Consider the following 13,756-nt stretch of genomic DNA (forward strand, 5'->3'; position numbering starts at 1 on the left):
AATACATGTGTGAATACATAGACAAACAGAGTGTCACTAGTATGCCTCTACTTGACTAGCTCGTTAATCAAAGATGGTTATGTTTCCTAACCATAGACATGAGTTGTCATTTGATAAACGGGATCACATCATTAGGAGAATGATGTGATTGACTTGACCCATTCCGTTAGCTTAGCACTTGATCATTTTAGTTTACTACTATTGCTTTCTTCATGACTTATACATGTTCCTATGACTATGAGATTATGCAACTCCCGATTACCGGAGGAACACTTTGTGTGCTACCAAACGTCACAACGTAACTGGGTGATTATAAAGGTGCTCTACAGGTGTCTCTGATGGTACTTGTTGAGTTGGCATAGATCGAGATTAGGATTTGTCACTCCGATTGTCGGAGAGGTATCTCTGGGCCCTCTCGGTAATGCACATCACTATAAGCCTTGCAAGCAATGCAACTAATGAGTTAGTTGCGGGATGATGCATTACAGAAATGAGTAAAGAGACTTGCTGGTAACGAGATTGAACTAGGTATTGAGATACCGACGATCGAATCTCGGGCAAGTAACATATCGATGACAAAGGGAACAACGTATGTTGTTACGCGGTTTGATCGATAAAGATCTTCGTAGAATATGTAGGAGCCAATAGGAACATCCAGGTTCCGCTATTGGTTATTGACCGGAGACGCGTCTCGGTCATGTCTACATAGTTCTCGAATCCGTAGGGTTCGCACGCTTAACGTTCGGTGACGATCGGTATTATGAGTTTATGTGATTTGATGTACCTAAGGTAGTTCGGAGTCTCGGATGAGATCGGCGACATGACGAGGAGTCTCGAAACGGTCAAGACATAAAGATCGATATATTGGACGACTATATTCGGACATCGGAAAGGTTCCGAGTGATTCAGGTATTTTTTGGAGTACCGGGGAGTTACGGGAATACGGGGAAGAAGTATTGGGCCTCATGGCCCAAGTGGTGGAAGAGAGGAGGCAGGGCGCGCGGCCCCCTAGCCCAAACCGAATTGGACTAGGGGGAGGCCCCCTTTCCTCCTTTCATCGCTCTCCTTCCTTCTCCCTCTCCTCCTTCCTTTCCCCCTTCTAGTAGGAGTAGGAAAGGGGAGTCCTACTCCTACTAGGAGGAGGACTCCTCCTCCCAGCGCGCCCTAGAAGGGCCGGCCGGCCTCCCCCTTGCTCCTTTATATACGGGGGAAGGGGGCACCCTAGGACACACAAGTTGATTGTTCCAAGCCGTGTGCGGTGCCCCCCTCCACCATAATCCACCTTGATCATATCATAGTGGTGCTTAGGTGAAGCCCTGCATTGGTAGCAACATCATCACCGTCATCACGTCGTCGTGCTGACGGAACTCTCCCGTGAAGCTCTGCTGGATCGGAGTTCGTGGGACGTCATCGAGCTGAACGTGTGCTGAACTCAGAGGTGCCATGCGTTCGGTACTTGGATCGGTCGGATCGTGAAGACGTTCGACTACATCAACCGCGTTCTCATAACGCTTCCGCTTACGGTCTACGAGGGTACATGGACGATACTCTTCCCTCTCGTTGCTATGCATCACCATGATCTTGCGTGTGCGTAGGAATTTTTTTGAAATTACTACGTTCCCCAACAGTGGCATCCGAGCTAGGTTTATGCGTAGATGTTATATGCACGAGTAGAACACAAGTGAGTTGTGGGCGATACAAGTCATACTGCTTACCAGCATGTCATACTTTGGTTCGGCGGTATTGTTGGATGAAGCGGCCCGGACCGACATTACGCGTACGCTTACGCGAGACTGGTTCTACCGACGTGCTTCGCACACAGGTGGCTGGCGGGTGTCAGTTTCTCCAACTTTAGTTGAACCGAGTGTGACTATGCCCGGTCCTTGTTGAAGGTTGAAACAGCACAAACTTGACGAAATATCGTTGTGGTTTTGATGCGTAGGTAAGAACGGTTCTTGCTCAGCCCGTAGCAGCCACGTAAAACTTGCAACAACAAAGTAGAGGACGTCTAACTTGTTTTTGCAGGGCATGTTGTGATGTGATATGGTCAAGACATGATGCTAAATTTTATTGTATGAGATGATCATGTTTTGTAACACAGTTATCGGCAACTGGTAGGAGCCATATGGTTGTCGCTTTATTGTATGAAATTCAATCGCCATGTAATTGCTTTACTTTATCACTAAGCGGTAGCGATAGTCGTGGAGGCAATAGTTGGCGTGACGACAACGATGCTTCGATGGAGATCAAGGTGTCAAGCCGGTGACGATGGTGATCATAACGGTGCTTTGGAGATGGAGATCACATGCACAAGATGATGATGGCCATATCATATCACTTATACATGTGATGTTTATCCTTTATGCATCTTATTCTGCTTGATTGACGGTAGCATTATAAGATGATCCCTCACTAAATTTCAAGGTACAAGTGTTCTCCATGAGTATGCGCCGTTGCCAAAGTTCGTCGTGCCGAGACACCACGTGAAGATCGGGTGTGATAAGCTCTAAATTCACATACAACGGGTGCAAGCCAGTTTTGCACACGCAGAAAAACTCGGGTTAAACTTGACGAGCCTAGCATATGCAGATATGGCCTCGGAACACTGAGACCGAAAGGTCGAGCGTGAATCATATAGTAGATATGATCAACATAGTGATGTTCACCATTGAAAACTACTCCATTTCACGTGATGATCGGTCATGGTTTAGTTAATATGGATCACGTGATCACTTAGATGATTAGAGGGATGTCTATCTAAGTGGGAGTTCTTAAATATGATTAATTGAACTTTAATTTATCATGAACTTAGTACCTGATAGTATTTTGCTTGTCTATGTTGTTGTAGATAGATGGCCCGTGCTGTTGTTCCGTTAAATTTTAATGCGTCCCTTGAGAAAGCAAAGTTGAAAGATGATGGTAGCAATTACACGAACTGGGTCCATACCTTGAGGATTATCCTCATTGCTGCACAGAAGAACTACGTCCTGGAAGCACCTCTAGGTGCCAAACCCGCTGCAGGAGCAATGCCAGATGTTATGAACGTCTGGCAGAGCAAAGCTGATGACTACTCGATAGTTCAGTGTGCCATGCTTTACGACTTAGAACCGGGACTTCAACGATGTTTTGAACGTCATGGAGCATATGAGATGTTCCAGGAGTTGAAGTTAATATTTCAAGCAAATGCCCGGATTGAGAGATATGAAGTCTCCAATAAGTTCTACAGATGCAAGATGGAGGAGAATAGTTCTGTCAGTGAACATATACTCAGAATGTCTGGGTACCATAACCACTTGACTCAACTGGGGGTTTATCTTCCTGTTGATAGTGTCATTGACAGAGTTCTTCAATCACTGCCACCAAGCTACAAGAGCTTCGTAATGAACTATAATATGCAAGGGATGGATAAGACGATTCCCGAGCTCTTCGCAATGCTAAAAGCTGCGGAGGTAGAAATCAAGAAGGAGCATCAGGTGTTGATGGTCAACAAGACCACCGGTTTCAAGAAAAACGGTGAAGGGAATAATAAAGGGAACTTTAAGAAGAACGACAAACAAGTTGCTGCTCAAGAGAAGCAACCCAAGTCTGGACCTAAGCCTGAGACTGAGTGCTTCTACTGCAAAGGGACTGGTCACTGGAAGCGGAACTACCCCAAGTATTTGGCGGATAAGAAGGATGTCAAGGTGAACAAAGGTATATGTGATATACATGTTATTGATGTGTACCTTACTAAAGCTCGCAGTAGCACCTGGGTATTTGATACTGGTTCTGTTGCTAATATTTGCAACTCGAAACAGGGACTACGGATTAAGCGAAGATTGGCTAAGGACGAGGTGACGATGCGCGTGGGAAGTGGTTCCAAAGTCTATGTGATCGCCGTCGGCACGCTACCTCTACATCTACCTTCGGGATTAGTTTTAGACCTGAATAATTGTTATTTGGTGCCAACGTTGAGCATGAACATTATATCTGGATCTTGTTTGATGCGAGATAGTTATTTATTTAAATCAGAGAATAATGGTTGTTCTATTTATATGAGTAATATCTTTTATGGTCATGCACCCTTGAAGAGTGGCCTATTTTTAATGAATCTCGACAGTAGTGATACACATATTCATAATGTTGAAGTCAAAAGATGCAGAGTTGATAATGATAGTGCAACTTATTTTGTGGCACTGCCGTTTAGGTCATATTGGTGTAAAGCGCATGAAGAAACTCCATTCTAATGGACTTTTGGAATCACTTGATTATGAATAACTTGGTACTTGCGAACCATGCCTCATGGGCAAGATGACTAAAACGCCGTTCTCTGGAACTATGGAGCGAGCAACAGATTTGTTGGAAATCATACATACTGATATATGTGGTCCGGTGAATATTGAGGCTTGCGGCGGGTATCGTTATTTTCTCACCTTCACGGATGATTTGAGCAGATATGGGTATATCTACTTAATGAAACATAAGTCTGAAACATTTGAAAAGTTCAAAGAATTTCAGAGTGAAGTGGAAAATCATCGTAACAAGAAAATAAAGTTTCTACGATCTGATCGTGGAGGAGAATATTTGAGTTACAAGTTTGGTCTTCATTTGAAACAATGCGGAATAGTTTCGCAACTCACGCCACCCGGAACACCACAGCGTAATGGTGTGTCCGAATGTCGTAATCGTACTTTACTAGATATGGTGCGATCTATGATGTCTCTTACTGAGTTACCGCTATCGTTTTGGGGTTATGCTTTAGAGACAGCTGCATTCACGTTAAATAGGGCACTATCTAAATCCATTGAGACGACGCCGGTTTGGCAAGAAACCAAAGTTGTCGTTTCTTAAAGTTTGGGGCTGCGATGCTTATGTGAAAAAGCTTCAACCTGATAAGCTCGAACCCAAATCGGAGAAATGTGTCTTCATGGGATACCCAAAGGAGACTGTTGGGTACACCTTCTATCATAGATCCGAAGGCAAGACATTTGTTGCTAAGAATGGATCCTTTCTAGAGAGGGAGTTTCTCTCGAAAGAAGTGAGTGGGAGGAAAGTAGAACTTGATGAGGTAACTGTACCTGCTCCCTTATTGGAAAGTAGTCCATCACAGAAACCGGTTCCTGTGACACCTACACCAATTAGTGAGGAAGCCAATGATGATGATCATGAAACTTCAGATCAAGTTACTACCGAACCTCGTAGGTCAACCAGAGTAAGATCCGCACCAGAGTGGTACGGTAATCCTGTTCTGGAGGTCATGTTACTTGACCATGACGAACCTACAAACTATGAGGAAGCGATGATGAGCCTAGATTCCACAAAAAGGCTTGAGGCCATGAAATCTGAGATGGGATCCATGTATGAGAACAAAGTGTGGGCTTTGGTTGACTTGCCCAATGATCGGCAAGCCATCGAGAATAAATGGATCTTCAAGAAGAAGACTGTCACCGACGGAAACGTTACTATCTACAAAGCTCGACTTGTTGCGAAAGGTTTTTGACAAGTTCAAGGAGTTGACTACGATGAGACCTTCTCACCCGTAGTGATGCTTAAGTCCGTCCGAATCATGTTAGCAATTGCCACATTTTATGATTATGAAATTTGGCAAATGGATGTAAAGACTGCATTCCTGAATGGATTTCTGGAAGAAGTGTTGTATATGATGCAACCTAAAGGTTTTATCAATCCAAAGGTTGCTAACAAAGTGTGCAAGCTCCAGCGATCCATTTATGGACTGGTGCAAGCCTCTCGGAGTTGGAATAAACATTTTGATAGTGTGATCAAAGCATATGGTTTTATACAGACTTTTGGAGAAGCCTGTATTTACAAGAAAGTGAGTGGGAGCTCTGTAGCATTTCTAATATTATATGTGAATGACATATTGTTGATTGGAAATGATATAGAATTTCTGGATAGCATAAAAGGATACTTGAATAAGAGTTTTTCAATGAAAGACCTCGGTGAAGCTGCTTATATATTGGGCATCAAGATCTATAGAGATAGATCAAGACGCTTAATTGGACTTTCACAAAGCACATACCTTGATAAAGTTTTGAAGAAGTTCAAAATGGATCAAGCTAAGAAAGGTTCGTGCCTGTGTTACAAGGTGTGAAGTTGAGTAATACTCAATGCTCGTCCACTGCAGAAGATAGAGAGAAAATGAAAAGTGTTCCCTATGCTTCAGCCATAGGCTCTATCATGTATGCAATACTGTGTACCAGACCTGATGTGTGCCTTGCTATTAGTTTAGCAGGGAGGTACCAAAGTAATCTAGGAGTGGACCACTGGACAGCGGTTAAGAACATCCTGAAATACCTGAAAAGGACTAAGGATATGTTTCACGTTTATGGAGGTGACAAAGAGCTCGTCGTAAATGGTTACGTCGATGCAAGCTCTGACACTGATCCGGACGATTCTAAATCGCAAACCGGATACGTTTTTATATTGAACGATGGAGCTATCAGTTGGAGCAGTTCTAAACAAAGCATCATGGCGGGATCTACGTGTGAAGCGGAGTACATAGCTGCTTCGAAAGTAGCAAATGAAGGAGTCTGTATGAAGGAGTTCATATCCGATCTAGGTGTCATACCTAGTGCATCGGGTCCAATGAAAATCTTTTGTGACAATACTGGTGCAATTGCCTTGGCAAAAGAATCCAGATTTCACAAGAGAACCAAACACATCAAGAGACGCTTCAATTCCATCCACGATCAAGTCCAGGTGGGAGACATAGAGATTTGCAAGATACATATGGATCTGAATGTTGCAGACCTGTTGACTAAGCTTCTCTCACGAGCAAAACATGATCAGCACCAAGGCTCCATGGGTGTTAGAATCATTACTATGTAATCTAGATTATTGACTCTAGTACAAGTGGGAGACTGAAGGAAATATGCCCTAGAGGCAATAATAAAGTTATTATTTATTTCCTTATTTCATGATAAATGTTTATTATTCACGCTATAATTGTATTAATCGGAAACATAATACATGTGTGAATACATAGACAAACAGAGTGTCACTAGTATGCCTCTACTTGACTAGCTCATTAATCAAAGATGGTTATGTTTGCTAACCATAGACATGAGTTGTCATTTGATAAATGGGATCACATCATTAGGAGAATGATGTGATTGAGTTGACCCATTCCGTTAGCTTATCACTTGATCGTTTTAGTTTACTGCTATTGATTTCTTCATGACTTATACGTGTTCCTATGACTATGAGATTATGCAACTCCTGATTACCGGAGGAACACTTTGTGTGCTACCAAATGTCACAATATAACTGGGTGATTATAAAGGTGCTCTACAGGTGTCTCCGATGGTACTTGTTGAGTTGGCATAGATCGAGATTAGGATTTGTCACTCCGATTGTCGGAGAGGTATCTCTGGGCCCTCTCGGTAATGCACATCACTATAAGCCTTGCAAGCAATGCAACTAATGAGTTAGTTGCGGGATGATGCATTCGGAAATGAGTAAAGGGACTTGCCGGTAACAAGATTGAACTAGGTATTGAGATACCGACTATCGAATCTCGGGCAAGTAACATACCGATGACAAAGGGAACACGTATGTTGTTATGCGGTTTGACCGATAAAGATTTTCGTAGAATATGTAGGACCCAATATGAACATCCAGGTTCCGCTATTGATGACCGGAGACGTGTCTCGGTCATGTCTACATAGTTCTCGAACCTGTAGGGTCCGCACGCTTAAAGTTCGGTGACGATCGGTAATATGAGTTTATGTGATTTGATGTACCGAAGGTAGTTCGGAGTCTCGGATGAGATCAGGGACATGACGAGGAGTCTCGAAATGGTTGAGACGTAAAGATCGATATATTGGATGATTATATTCGGACATCGGAAAGGTTCTGAGTGATTCGGGTATTTTTCGGAGTACCGAGGAGTTACGGGAATACGGGGAAGAAGTGTTGGGCCTCATGGGCCAAGTGGTGGAAGAGAGGAGGCACGGCACGCACCCCCTAGGCCAAACCGAATTGGACTAGGGGGTCGGGCCCCTTTCCTCCTTTCCTCCCTCTCCTTCCTTCTCCCTCTCCTCCTTCCTTTCCCCCTCCTAGTAGGAGTAGGAAAGGGGAGTCCTACTCCTAATAGGAGGAGGACTCCTCCTCCTGGCGCGCCCTAGAAGGGCCGGCCGGCCTCCCCCTTGCTCCTTTATATACGGGGGCAGGGGGCACCCTAGGACACACAAGTTGATTGTTCCAAGCCGTGTGCGGTGCCCCCCTCCACCATAATCCACCTCGATCATATCGTAGCGGTGCTTAGGCGAAGCCCTGCGTCGGTAGAAACAACATCATCGTCATCACGCCGTCGTGCTGACGTAACTCTCCCCTGAAGCTCTGCTGGATCGGAGTTCGTGGGACGTCATCGAGCTGAACGTGTGCTAAACTCGGAGGTGCCATGCGTTCGGTACTTGGATCGGTCGGACCGTGAAGATGTTCGACTACATCAACCGCATTCTCATAACGCTTCTGCTTATGGTCTACGAGGGTACGTGGATGATACTCTTCCCTCTCATTGCTATGCATCACCATGATCTTGCGTGTGCATAGGAATTTTTTTTGAAATTACTACGTTCCCCAACAAACGGAAGACATGCATTTTGCACGCCAAGAGTTGCCGATGTGGCAGGACTGTTTTTTTTCTTGTGAGAGGATTGCTGATGTGGAGGGGCTACATGTAGAGATAAATCCTATAGTGGGGATGAACTTCTTAAGTACTCCCTCCGTTCCATATTATTGTACTAAATCAGCGACGAGTAATATGGAACTTGTAGTAAATCAGCGACGAATAATATGGAATAGAGGGAGTGTATAGGATATGAATTATGAAGCCAAAGTAGCATGGAAAGAAGATGTCAGTACTAGTTTCGTACTATGAAAATGTATTTGTGTGTGAAGGCATATTTTCGTTGAAAATGAGCCATAGAAGAATTAATCAAACTATAAAGTTAAAACATTTACAAAACAAAATAATAAAAGCAAAAAAGCATTAATTGTAAATCCTTGCAAGTCGATGTAAAAAGTATATGCTCTGCATAGGTTACATGTGAACCCTTCCATCTCTTCTCTTTGCAACAACTGAGGTGTGCCTAATTAACATGTGCATTGCTAAAATCAAGATGCTCCTAGCATGACATTCAACCAAATATGCTTTTAACATAGCATTCTTTTTTATCAAACATGCCATCAATATCAATAACAATATCACCCGCAAGAAAAAACAATATAACTGCTAGGTGGAGGTGTAGCAAAAAGTTCCTTATAAGTCACTCGAAGTCTCTCATAAGACATGACGATCTTAATGAGCTCCTCTTTAATGACTTTGGGTTGTTGAGGTGCCTAAAGTTCGCCTTAAGGTTATTATGAGCAAATGTTAGGTTCATTTACTTGAAGTTTTGTATTCCTTTGGCAAGTTAAGCAAAGTTTTCAACTTCTTACATTCTTTTAAGAAGTTTTTTAAGAGTTTTTTTGCTCTACATGGAGATCTCTCAAACATGTCATTAACTCCTTTTCTTCTATTAGAAAACCCCATTTACTTGTCAAGTAAAGCATTATGCTCCAAAAAAACTATTAAGATGGTTCCTGAAACGCTCTAGAGGAAATCCATTAAGAGTTTTCAAGATCTCAGAAACATTTTTCATCTATTTCTTTATCACTTGCATCATCATAGTAACTTCACATAGGGGAGGATGGAGCAATAGTTGGATCATATTCGTTACATTCTCTTGCCATGAGGCAAATATGATAATCATCACCATCCTTGAAGTAGTCAAGTTTGAAGAGTGAAGTGGACTTGGGTGGTGCCCAAATGGCTAACCCGACGATCTCAACTCCTTCATCAGAGTCAGAGGCTCCAAAGTTGTACTCCCTACCAACAAAAGGCTTTGGTTACTTGTCCTTTTTGTAAGACCCGCTATTGTTGTAGAAGGATTTCTTATAGTATATCTTCGCATCCTTCTCTGATTTCTTGTCATTCTTTGTGTGACAACAATAAGCAATGAAATGATTGTGATACCACATTTTGATGGTCTTTTCATTCTTGCTACATTGACCCTTCTTGTTGAACTTGCTGAAATTCCTTGCCATGAGAGCTTCGAATATATTTTGGAATAGCTCAACTTGTCCTTCTTGGCTCTCACCTTTGTTATGCTACTAAGCTTGCACAAGGTTGTATTTTAGGTTAAGGATTGGCTTTTTCTTGGAGATTTGAATGGCATGCATTTTTTGGAGGTTCTTGCAAAGTTCTCACGGGTGACGAACATAGGAAGAACACGATAGGTGAAGAGGATATTGAGATACAGTCTTTGTTTGATAAGGACCACCATGCTAGCATGATTTTGCATGAGTGCTCTCAAGAACTTCTCAACAACAAACTTGTCATTTACCCACTCTCTCTTGAATCATTTGAAAGCAAAGAGAGAGATCGGTGAGTCTAGTAAATAAATTTGAGGTGATTTGTCTTCTATCATAGCAAACAAATACATCTTGCTCTTAGAGGTTGATTGGTTGGACGTTTAGATGCTTGGGTTGCCTGATGCAATCACTCTAGAGCATCCCAAGGTAGTCATGGTCTTCAGAACCATGGTGAAAGCTAGGAAGTTGGATTGACATTCCTTTATCTCACACCAAGATGGTGGGAGTCATAGCCTTGAGAATCATTGTGAAATCTAGGAAGTTGGAATGACATTCCTTTATCTATGTGGGAATGATCCTTTATCTATGTGGGAATGAGGTTCTTTGGATTCACTGAAAATAAACATTGTGTAGTAACTTCCCAGAGACCAAAGATAGCTCCATACAGAATTATCTCCATTAGAGTTTTCCAATGAGCATATTGAGCACTATCAAGATGGGTGGAGGGCCTATGTTAGCTATTGCTACTTCTTGAGCTTGTGTTGGTTTTTCCTTGAAGAGGAAAGGGTGATGCAGCAAAGTAGAGATAAGTATTTCCCTTAGTTTGAGAACCAAGGTATCAATCCAGTAGGAGACAACACACAAGTCACCGAATACCTGCACAAACAAACAACAACTTGCACCCAACGCGATAAAGGGGTCGTCAATCCCTTTACAGTTACTTACGAAAGTGAGATCTGATAGAGATAGATAAACGGTAAAGTAAATATTTTTGGTATTTTTGGTTTATAGATCGGAAAGTAAAAGATTGCAAAAATAGTAAATTGGAAACTAATATTGTAGATCGGAAACTTATATGATGGAAAATAGAACTTGTATGATGGAAAATAGACCCGGGGGCCATAGGTTTCACTAGAGGCTTCTCTCAAGATAGCAAATAATATGGTGGGTGAACAAATTACTGACGAGCAATTGATAGAAAAGTGCAAAGTTATGATGATATCTAAGGCAATGATCGTGAATATAGGAATCACACCCGTGTCAAGTAGACCAAAACGATTCTGCATCTACTACTATTACTCCACACATCAACCACTATCCAGCATGCATCTAGAGTATTATGTTCATAAAGAACAGAGTAATGCATTAAGTAAGATGACATTATGTAGAGGAAGTAACTCAAGAAATATGATGAAAACCCCATCTTTTTATCCTCGGTGGCAACAATACAATACGTGCCTTGATGCGCCTACTGTCGCTGGGAAAGGACATCGCAAGATTGAACCCAAAGCTAAGCACTTCTCCCATTGCAAGAAAAACCAATCTAGTCAGCCAAACCAAACCGATAGTTCGAAGAGAATTACAAAGATATCAAATCATGCATAAAAGAATTCAGAGAAGATTCAAATAATATTCATATCTAAGCTGATCATAAATCCACAATTCATCGGACCTCGAAAAACACAAAGCAAGAGTATTACATCGGATAGATCTCCAAGAACAACGAGGAGAACATGGTATTGAGAATCAAAGAGAGAGAGAAGAAGCCATCTAGCTACTAGCTATGGACCCATAGGTCTGAAGTAAACTAGTCACGCTTCAACGGAAGGGTAATAGAGTTGATGTAGAAGCCCTCTATGATCGAATCCCCCTCCCGCAGGACACCAGAAAAGGCCCCTAGATGGGATCTCACGGGTACAGAAGGTTGCGGTGGTGGAGAAGTGTTTTCGTGGATGCCCATGTTGGTTTGGGGATATATGGGTATATATAGACGAAAGAATTAGGTCAGGAGGTGCACGAGGGGCCCACAAGGGTCCCTCCGTCCTTGTGGCTGCCTTGTGGCTCCTCCGACTTCATCTCCAAGTCTTCTGGTCCAAGAAAAATCATCGCGAAGGTTTTATTCTGTTTGGACTTCGTTTGGTATTCCTTTCCGCGAAACTCAAAAACAAGGAAAAAACTGGCACTGCGCTCTAGGTTAATAGGTTAGTCCCAAAAATAATGTAAAATAGCACGTTAATGCATATAAAACATCCAAAACAGATAATATAATAGCATGGAACAATAAAAATTATAGATTCGGTGGAGACGTATCAAGCATCCCCTAGCTTAATTCCTGCTCATCCTCGAGTAGGTAAATGATAAAAATAGAATTTTTGATCTGGAATGCTACCTAACATATTTATCCATGTAATAATTCTTTATTGTGGCATGAATGTTCAGATCCATAAGATTCAAAACAAAAGTTTAATATCGACATAAAAACAATAATACTTCAAGCATACTAACAAGGCAACTATGTCTTCTCAAAATAGCATGGCCAAAGAAAGCTTACCCCTACAAAATCATATAGTCTGGCTATGCTCCATCTTCATCACACAAAATATTAAAATCATGAACAACCACAATGACAAGCCAAGAAATTGTTTCATACTTTTAATGTTCTTAAACTTTTTCAACTTTCACGCAATACATGAGCATGAGCCATGGACATAGCACTATAGGTGGAATAGAAGGTGGTTGTGGAGAAGAAAAAAGAAGGAGATAGTCTCACATCAACTATGTGTATCAATGGGCTATGGAGATGCCCATAAATAGATATCAATGTGAGTGAGTAGGGATTGCCATGCAATAGATGCACTAGAGCTACAAGTTTATGAAAGCTCAAAAAGAAACTAAGTGGGTGTGCATCCAACTCGGTTGCTCACGAAGACCTGGGGCAATTGGATGAGAGATCGACGTTGATTAGGAAATGAGAAGAGATAAGTGATGATTCCAGCCATTGGATGAGAGATCGACATTGATTAGGAAATGAATCTCTATAACAAAGCCTAACTAGACATCAGACATAGAAATGTTGAATTCTTGAGAGTTAGAAGCTTAGATATGGGTGAGGTGGTGTACTTGCACGTGCATGATGGTAGCAGGGGCGACGTGTGTCTCTTCGATGTAGGATGTGTGAGCCAATGGCCAAGGAGTTACGGTGCTACCACAAGTATACATAATTGTCTAGATAAGGTCGAGGGAGAGTTGGAGTCACTTCGCTCGTGGCCTGTGTGAGGAAGGAAAAGAAACCAAAATGGCATCAAGGGTTTAGGTGGTTGTTGTCCTCCTCCTTTGACAGATAGCTGAAGTAGGGGTCAGTCTCACGAGCCACATCCGTGAGTCACCGCTGATCGTCCCCATCGGTGGTTGCGGGGCGGAAGTGCTCGCAGATGTGCTCCCCTTTGTTGGGAATCGTTGCATGGAAAACAAAAAATTCTACGCTCACGCAAAGATCTATCCATGGAGATGCATAGCAACGAGAGGAAGAGTGTGTCTATGTACCCTCGTAGACGGAAGCGGAAGCGTTTGACAACGCGGTTGATGTATTCGAACTTCTTCTAGCTCCGACCGATCAAGC

This window comes from Triticum urartu, chromosome 6 (genome assembly GCF_003073215.2).
Source record: "Triticum urartu cultivar G1812 chromosome 6, Tu2.1, whole genome shotgun sequence".
NCBI classification, from domain to species: domain Eukaryota; kingdom Viridiplantae; phylum Streptophyta; class Magnoliopsida; order Poales; family Poaceae; genus Triticum; species Triticum urartu.